We start from the raw sequence: 7,762 nt of genomic DNA on the forward strand, positions 1-7,762 counted from the left end.
TCATGTTTTTTTAATTTAAAATATTTTGTTATTTTTTTAATTTTATGTGTTTGAGTGTATTGCCTGCATTCATGTAAGTGCACCCATTTTGTGCAATGCCCACAGAGGTCAGAAGAGGGCGTCAGATCCCTGGAACTGGAGTTATGATGGTTTTTAGCGACCATATGGGTGCTGAGACTCAAACCTGGGTCCTCTGTAAGAGCAGCCAGTGCTCTTCACTATTGAGTCATCTCCCCAGCTGTCTGGACACTTTTCTTACACTTACAAATCCCCACCCTTCTTTTCAATTCAGTACATGTCTGGTTTCACTACAAAAACGTTCTCTCTTGGTTTCTGTAGGTTACAGGATTATAGGCCTGCATGCCACCATGTGTAGCTCCAATAAAAGCTTTTTTTTCTATTCTCCCCTCCCCCCATTAGGGGATTCTAGGCAGGAGCTCTACCACTGAGTCACACCCCGAGTCCCTTACTAAGGGTTTTGAGGTAGGTGCTCTACCACTGAGACACAACCCCAACGCCAACAAAAGCTTTATACAAAACAGCTATCATGAGGTTATAAAATGTATTCTGAGAGAATTCTCTGAATGAAGTCATTATATTCTATTTATCTGTGTATCTCTGTGTGTGTGTGTATGTATACATGTTATGTGGTGTATGTGTGCAGACATGGCCACACATAGTCGTGTGTGTCAGGGAAGGATGTCAGGCATGCTGTTCAATCACTCTCCACCTTATTCCTCTGTAGCTAGGCTGGGGGCCAGCAAGCCCCAGAAATCCTGTCTCTGCTCCCCACAACACGAGGGTTACAGACAGGCATGTCTACACTTAGCTGCTGCTTTTTTTTTTTTTTTACATGGGTGTTGGAGGATTTGAACTTAGATCCTCATGTTTCTGCAGCAAGCAGTCTTGCCCACTGGGCCATCCCCTGACTCCTTGGTTCTTTTTTTAAAGGGGTCAAACCAGTGCCACATGTTATAGGCAAGCAGTTCTACCATTGAACTGCATTCCTCAACCATTCATGCACTTTCAAAACTATAATCTTGTTTTTTGTTTTTTCTTTTCTTGCTTTCCATTTGTTTTTTGAGATAAGATCTCCCATCTCCCCAGAACTCAAGTAAAAGGCCAGGCATGGCAGTTTGTGTTTGTAATCGCAGTGCTGGGACAGGTGGTCCTGGCCAGCTAGCCTAGCTGAACAGGAGAGCTCCAGGTTCAGTGAGAGACCCTGTCTCAAAAAACAAGGCAGAAGACAGGCATGGTGGTGCATGCCCTTAATCCCAGCACCCCAGAGGCAAAGGCAGGCAGATCTCTGCAAGTTTGAGGCCAGCCTGGTCTATGTAACAAGTTCCAGGCCAACCAGGGCTACACAAAAAAACCAACAAAACAAAACCAAGGTGGAGAGCAAGAGAGGAAGATACCAGCTGTCAGCTTCTGGCCTCCACATGCAATCAAATGCATGTGCACATGGACCAGCATGCACATGCAAACACACCCCACACACACTAAAAAGGAAACGGGACCCATGTTGATTCCATCTGTAACAGACTGTGGCCTGAGTAAGTTGATGAACTTCGTCTTTATTTGGTTATTGTTGTTTTCAAAGAAGCTCTCAAGGACCCTGAGCAGGCCTTGAACTCCTGATCCTCTTACCTCCACCTATCTCCAGACTCTAGGGTTACTATCACACCTGGTACCTTCCTTGGTATTTGGATACCAAATAATAAAGCACTTTGCACAGGGAAGCTACCACCAGTAGCAAATAGGACCTACCACAGTGTTCAAGGCTGCTCTGAGGTGCACACCTGTAATCCTAGCTCTCAGGAGATAGGCAGGAAGACCACCATGATTTCCAGGCTAGTCTGGCCTACATAATGAGTTCAAGGGCAGCCCAGCTACAGAGTGAGACCCTGTCTCAAAAACCAAACCAAAACAAAACAAAAAACAAGGAGGAAAGGAAGGAAGGCACAAGAGACCTTGAGAATGACTTCCAAAGAGAAGGGTGAAGGAACACACCAGAACTTTGTTTTGTTTTTGTTTTAAGATAGGGTCTAACTGTATAGCCCCAACTGGCCTGGAACTCGCTATGTAGACCAGGTTGGCCTGGAACTCAGAGATCCACCTGCCCCTGCCTCCTAAGTACAGGCATGTGTACCATCCCCAATTTTGGGGGGGGGTCTTAATTTTTGAGACAGGGTCTCATTCTGTAGTCCAGGCTGGTCTAGAACTAACAATGCAGCTCATGGTAGTCTTGAATTCTTGATTTGCCTGTCTTTACCTCCTAACTGCTGAGATTACAGTCCTGAATCACCTGTCCACTTTTTTTTTTTTTTCTTTTTTGAGACAGGCTGTCACTGTGTAGCCCAGACTGACTTTGAACTCTTCATCCTCCTGCTTCCACCTCCCAAGTGTTAGGACTAGAGGCATGTACCACCTCTAACTTTTGGGGTTTATTTATTATCATGTATTGTTACTTTCAGTTTATGTTACATATGAATGTTTTGCCTGCATGCATATACCTAAGTGCACCATATGTGTGCAACGCTTGCAGAGGCCAGAAGAGGGCGTTGGATCCCCTATAACTGGAGTTACAGTTATTAGCTGCCATCCGGGTCCTGGGAACTGAATCTGGGTCCTCTGCAAGAGCAGCCAGTGCTCTTAACCACTGAGCCATCTCTAGAACTCCCCTGGGTTTATTTTTGAAACAAGGTCTCACAGTGCAGCCCAGGCTGATCTGGAAGCTTCAGGCATGTTCCAATTGGGTTCTGTTTTGGTTTGGTTTGCGTGTATAGATGGGGTCCTTACCTTGTAGCCCAGGCTAGCTTTGAACTCCTGAATCTCCTACCTCCACCTCCTAGCGCGCCAGAAAATTCTAGGTCTCACTCTTCAGACATCAAAATCACTGAACATTCACTGTTTTCCCAAACCCCACGGCTTCCCAGTTCTGGATCTGATCGTCCCTCCTCTAGCCCAGGCAGGCTCTCAGGAAGAGGCTGAACTTGGCCAGGCCAGGGCAGAGACGTGGGGACAACCCCCTGGGACACCCCCGCCACACACCCTCTTTGCACAGGCACCCCATCACGTGACAAGCAGGGAGGGGGGGTGCTCCCGGATCACGTGCATGGGGTGGGGGGCCGGGGGGGGCATGTTGGATGAGGTTGCGGGGTGCATCGGGCTGGGGAGCTGGGCGGACTGTCCGGGAGGGTGTGAGTCCAGCGGGGAGGGAGGTGGCGGTGTCAGCGGCAGCCGTGGCGTTGGAGGGGGCGGCCCCGCGTCCGCGTCACGTGGTACGAGGCGGGCAGCCATCTTGCTACAAACACAAACAGAGAGGAGCGGCCGCCCCGGGAGCGCCAGCGCCCCCCAGTTTCCCTCCCCAGCCGCCGCCGCCGCTACCACCACCACCACCACCACCACCACCACCCCGGCCCGCCGCGCGCCACTCGCCCATCGTCGTCACCATCACCACGCCCGGGGCGCCAGCACACCCTGGGGTATCGGGATCCTCCGTACCCCTCCCCGGTAAGCTGTGCGAGCCCCGGAGCAGGCCCGCCCCCGCCACCCCGGAGGCTCTGCGGGGAGAAGCCGGAGCCCCCCTCCTCGGACCCCGGGGCTACCGGCGCGCCAGCCTGTGCCCCCACCTCCCGAGCAGCCCCACCGCGGCCTCGGCGCGAGTCTTCTGCTGTCCGTGCGGGGTGGGGGTGCTTTGCTCCTCCCGTGTTCCCCGGGAGGGAGGACGAGGAGGGAGGGCGGACAGGGCCCTTGGCGCGCGCACCTGGCGCCCCTCCCTGAAGGGCACGCCGTCCTCCCGGCCGGCGCCTGCCCACACCCCCCGCGTCCAGCGCCAAGTAACGGTCGTTCCTCCCGGGGTCCCGCTCAGGCCGGTATCCCTGCTGCAGCGTGCTGTGTGCATCCCTGGTTCCCAGTGTTGGAGGGGGTCCCCTCGCCAGGCCCCACCGTGCCAGCGCGCCTCTCGGAGCTGGGCCTTGGGGCTTGCAAGTCCACGCGTTCCACCACTTCGGCCAGCATGGAAGCTTTTGTACCCCTTCCTGCACCAGAGCCCCCAACCCCCGGTCTTGGTGCTGGCCTTTCCAGCAACCACCTGAGTGCTTGGTCATCAGGGTCTCTTTCCCCTCTCTTCATCTCGGTTGTCCAGCCGCCTGGAACACCTGTCTGCACTGGGGCTGCTGGGCTTCCCTGACACCACACCAGGCCCTTCTCAGGCAGTGTGTTCTCTTGGTTTGGCAGCTCCCGGGTCACAGTTTACCTTAAAAAAAAAAAAAATGTTTTGCAAGTTGAAAGACCCTCTCCTGCCTTTACTACAATTTCCATGCAGCTTTCCGTACTGTTTGTGGGAGATCCTAAGTAAATACTTGTTGGCCAGATCTTTCCTCCACCCACCCCAGCCTTACTATCTTGTTACTTAAAAGTGTGCTGGCTTCTGAAAGACCCTCTTTCCAGGTTCCATTGCACCCCCCCCCCAAATGATATGCTACCTTCCACCCAAACCCTGGTACCCCTAAGTTGGTGGTTTGGTCCCTGGCTCCCACCCCATCCTTAGCAACCCAGGCCAGCTGCCCTTCCACCCCAGCTCCACTGATTTCTGGCTTGTATGTACATACATCTCTTTGTCCCAAGTTTGGGGATCTTGATGTTGATTGGGGGATCAGGGAGCAGAGGCTTGAGTGTCCCACATGATGATTATAGTACAATTTGTGTGTTTACCGTTTGACTGCCTTTGTCAGCTGGTGGACATGAATTTGTGGTTTCTGGGAATTAGTGGATAAGGGACCCCACGTTTACTCTGACTTTTGGGTCTGTGGTTGGAGTTTGGGATAGGAAAAATTTTAGGTCCAGTGAGATAATGGTTCTGTGGATGAAGGAGCTTGCTGCACAAGCCTGGAGACTTGAATTTGGTTCCCAGAATCCACTTGAAGGTGGAAGGAGAGGATGGACTCCCCAAAGTTGCCCTCTGACCGCCACTTCAGCTCACACAACATGCCATACATACACAGTAATAATAATAAAAAGAAAGGAGAACAGTCCCACTTTAGATGAGAAGATGAGACTAGGGGAGAATTTTAAGTTTTGGAAAAGGGCTTGGGAGATGGCTCAGTGGCTAAAGCACTTGCTGTAGAAGCGTGAGGACCTGAGTTCAAATCCTAGAACCCATGTAAACAGCAGGTGGCCTTGGAGGCCCTCCTGTAATCCTAGCATTTGGGAGGTGGACACAGAATCCTTCAGCAAGCTGGGTTACATCGAGACCCTGCCTCATTATATAGGTGCAGAGAGTTTAGGAAGACCCCCCCCCCCAGTGTCAGCCTCAGACCTCTGCATGCATGCACACACTCATGAACACATACACAGGCATGCAAAAATAAGTCTTAAAAATCTTGGCATAGTGGTATAAGCCTATAATGGTAGCGCTCAGGAGCCTGAGGCAGGAGGGTTTTGGTGAATTTGAGACAAGCCTGGGCTACAATATGAGACCCTGTCCCAAACAAGAACCAAGTCCAAGAAACTAAAAATGGTTTCAAACTCACGTAGCAAGCCTGAGCATTCAGGATGGTTTCTGTCACCTTGTACCTTTTGGCCAGCCTTGGGTGATTTTGGGGTGCCCTTGCAGGGTAGCCATCCCTCCCTGTTTTTGTTTTCCATGGACTAGAATCCCCAGGCTGGGCTGGGCTAGTTCACAGAGATGAGTTGAGGTAAACTGTAAAGGACTTTGAAAACTGAACACAGTTCACAGTTGTCAAGTGACAATTATTTGTCATGGTGGCTCAGAGTAGAGCTGGGATAACTTAACTGGCCACCCTGTAACTGAAGGGATTCTACAGCCCTTCTCTGCCTCTTGAGTCCTTCTCTGGCCACGCACAGTGAATGTGGGTGTCTGTCTGGGGAAAGTCTCCAACAGGCATGGTGGTCTGGTTGATCAAATCTTGAGGCATTTGAGGCTCTGTCTGGTAACAGCTTTACCTGGTAATGCCAGGGTGCGTCCCTTTTGGAGCTTATTTTAGGGGTGCTAGAGTAAGGAAGTACCATCTCTAATTTAGTGTTGGGACCACTTTGCTCAGCTTTCTCTTCATGCAGTTCTGAGCCCCAGAGAGCAGCCTTGGTTGGTCCTGCCTAGTTGGTTGATGGCTCCCAGAACCAGCCTGTGCCCTTACCATGTGCCTTCAGTCGGGGGCAGTCTTTAAATAGAAATCAAATACTCTGGGAGTGATGGTCGGCTGTGGCCAGGGGACCCTCAAAGCAGAGGTAGCTAGAGGCCAAGGGTAAGGGGACAAACTGGGGTTTTGGCCCAGGAAGAAAAGACCCTTAGTTTAGACGGCCAGGAAAAGGTGAATGGAAAAGGACAGGGTTCTCAGACCTTTGTTTGCTTTTATGTGTATGAGTGTTTTGCCTGCATGAATTTAAGTGCACCGCATGTGTGCAGTGCCCACAGAGGCCAGAAGAGGGCATCAGATCCCCTGGAACTGGAGTTACAGATGGTTGTTAGCCTTCATGTGGGTGCTGGGCACTGAACCCTGGTCCTCTGCAACAGCAACCAATGCTCTTAACTACTAAGCCATCTCTCTAGCCCTACATTTTCTTCTTTAGAAAGGGACCCAGGTACTTGGCTTTTAGGTGGGCAAATGTAGGGTCAGTGTGTTTGGGGCTTTTAAAAACTTTTTTAAAATATTTTTATTATTTTTATTTTATGTGTATGAGTGTATTGCCTGCATGTATGTGAGTGCACCCATGTCGTGCAATGCCAAGGAGGTCAGAAGAGGGCGTCTGATTCCCCTGGAACTGGAGTTAAGGACGGTTCGTAGCCGCCATGTGGGTGCTGGGAATTGAACCTGGGTCCTCTGCAAGAGCAGTCAGTGCTCTTAACTGCTGAGCCATCTCTGTAGCCTCTTAAAAACTTTTTAAAAGCCAGTGTGTGGTGGTTTCAGGACAACTTGTGGAAGTCACTTCTCTACTTCCAACCTGTGGGTCTGGGGGATCAAACTCAGGTCATTGGGCTTGGCTGCAAGCACCTTTACCCACTGAGCCATCTCACTGACTCCATGCTGTTGGTGTTTTGAAAATCCTTCTTTTCTCACAGGACAGTGTGATGGGGAGGGTTTCCCTGCTGTTGAGGGGAGCGTGAATGAGCACACATGCAGCTGCTCGTGTCTTACCAACACCACAGAGTCTCTACCTCTTCTGCCTCTTCCAGATAGAAGTGTTTCTCAAATGTTTGGCCCTCCAGCCTCTGCCTCCCACATGCTGGGATGACAGGCCTATGCTACCATGCCCTGTTGGTGCACTGCTGGGGATCAAACCCAAGGCCCCCTATAAGTGACGCAACTACTCTAACAACTGAACCACATCCCCAGCCTGCCGTATACATTCATCGTCTTTTTAGTGGACTGTCCTATGAACTGTAAGGTGGCCCAGAGTATCCCTGGTCTCTACCCACTAGAACCCAGTAGCATCTCTGTGCACAGTTTGTGACAGTCTCTGTCATAAACCCTCCAAATTGTCCTGGGAGTACAGTCTTCCCAGTCAAGAGCCCCTGGCTCCCTGGCGGCACACAGGGCACAGGCCTACCTGTGGCCAGGGCAGAAACCAGGTGGTGGCCTGCCTGCTGCTTCTGAGGTCCCTTAGTATGAAGAAGGGGCCCACTGATCTCCAGCTTTTGGCACCAGGCCCTTCTCTGACTAGGCCCCAAAACTTGCCCTCTTTACCCTTGGTTATTCTCCTGCCTCTACAGCAGCCCAACCCTCCCACCCCCCCACTCCCC

General features: G+C 51.4%; 1 protein-coding gene across 4 annotated transcripts in view; it reads left to right on the plus strand.

The window, feature by feature from the left end:
• The first annotated feature begins 3,249 nt into the window (after positions 1–3,249).
• Positions 3,250–7,762, plus strand: part of Gigyf1 (GRB10 interacting GYF protein 1) — a 19,002-nt gene continuing 14,489 nt past the window's right edge. For 3 of the 4 annotated variants that reach the window (XM_029563189.1, XM_029563191.1, XM_029563190.1), the window contains exon 1: positions 3,250–3,513. The gene's annotated coding sequence lies outside the window, so the exon portion shown is untranslated. The remainder of the gene's footprint in view (positions 3,514–7,762) is intronic. The other variant, XM_008832337.3, reaches the window with a different exon arrangement.

The sequence above is a fragment of the Nannospalax galili genome, unplaced genomic scaffold, assembly GCF_000622305.1.
Source record: "Nannospalax galili isolate Female #2095 unplaced genomic scaffold, S.galili_v1.0 scaffold675, whole genome shotgun sequence".
In the NCBI taxonomy this organism is placed as follows: Eukaryota; Metazoa; Chordata; class Mammalia; order Rodentia; family Spalacidae; genus Nannospalax; species Nannospalax galili.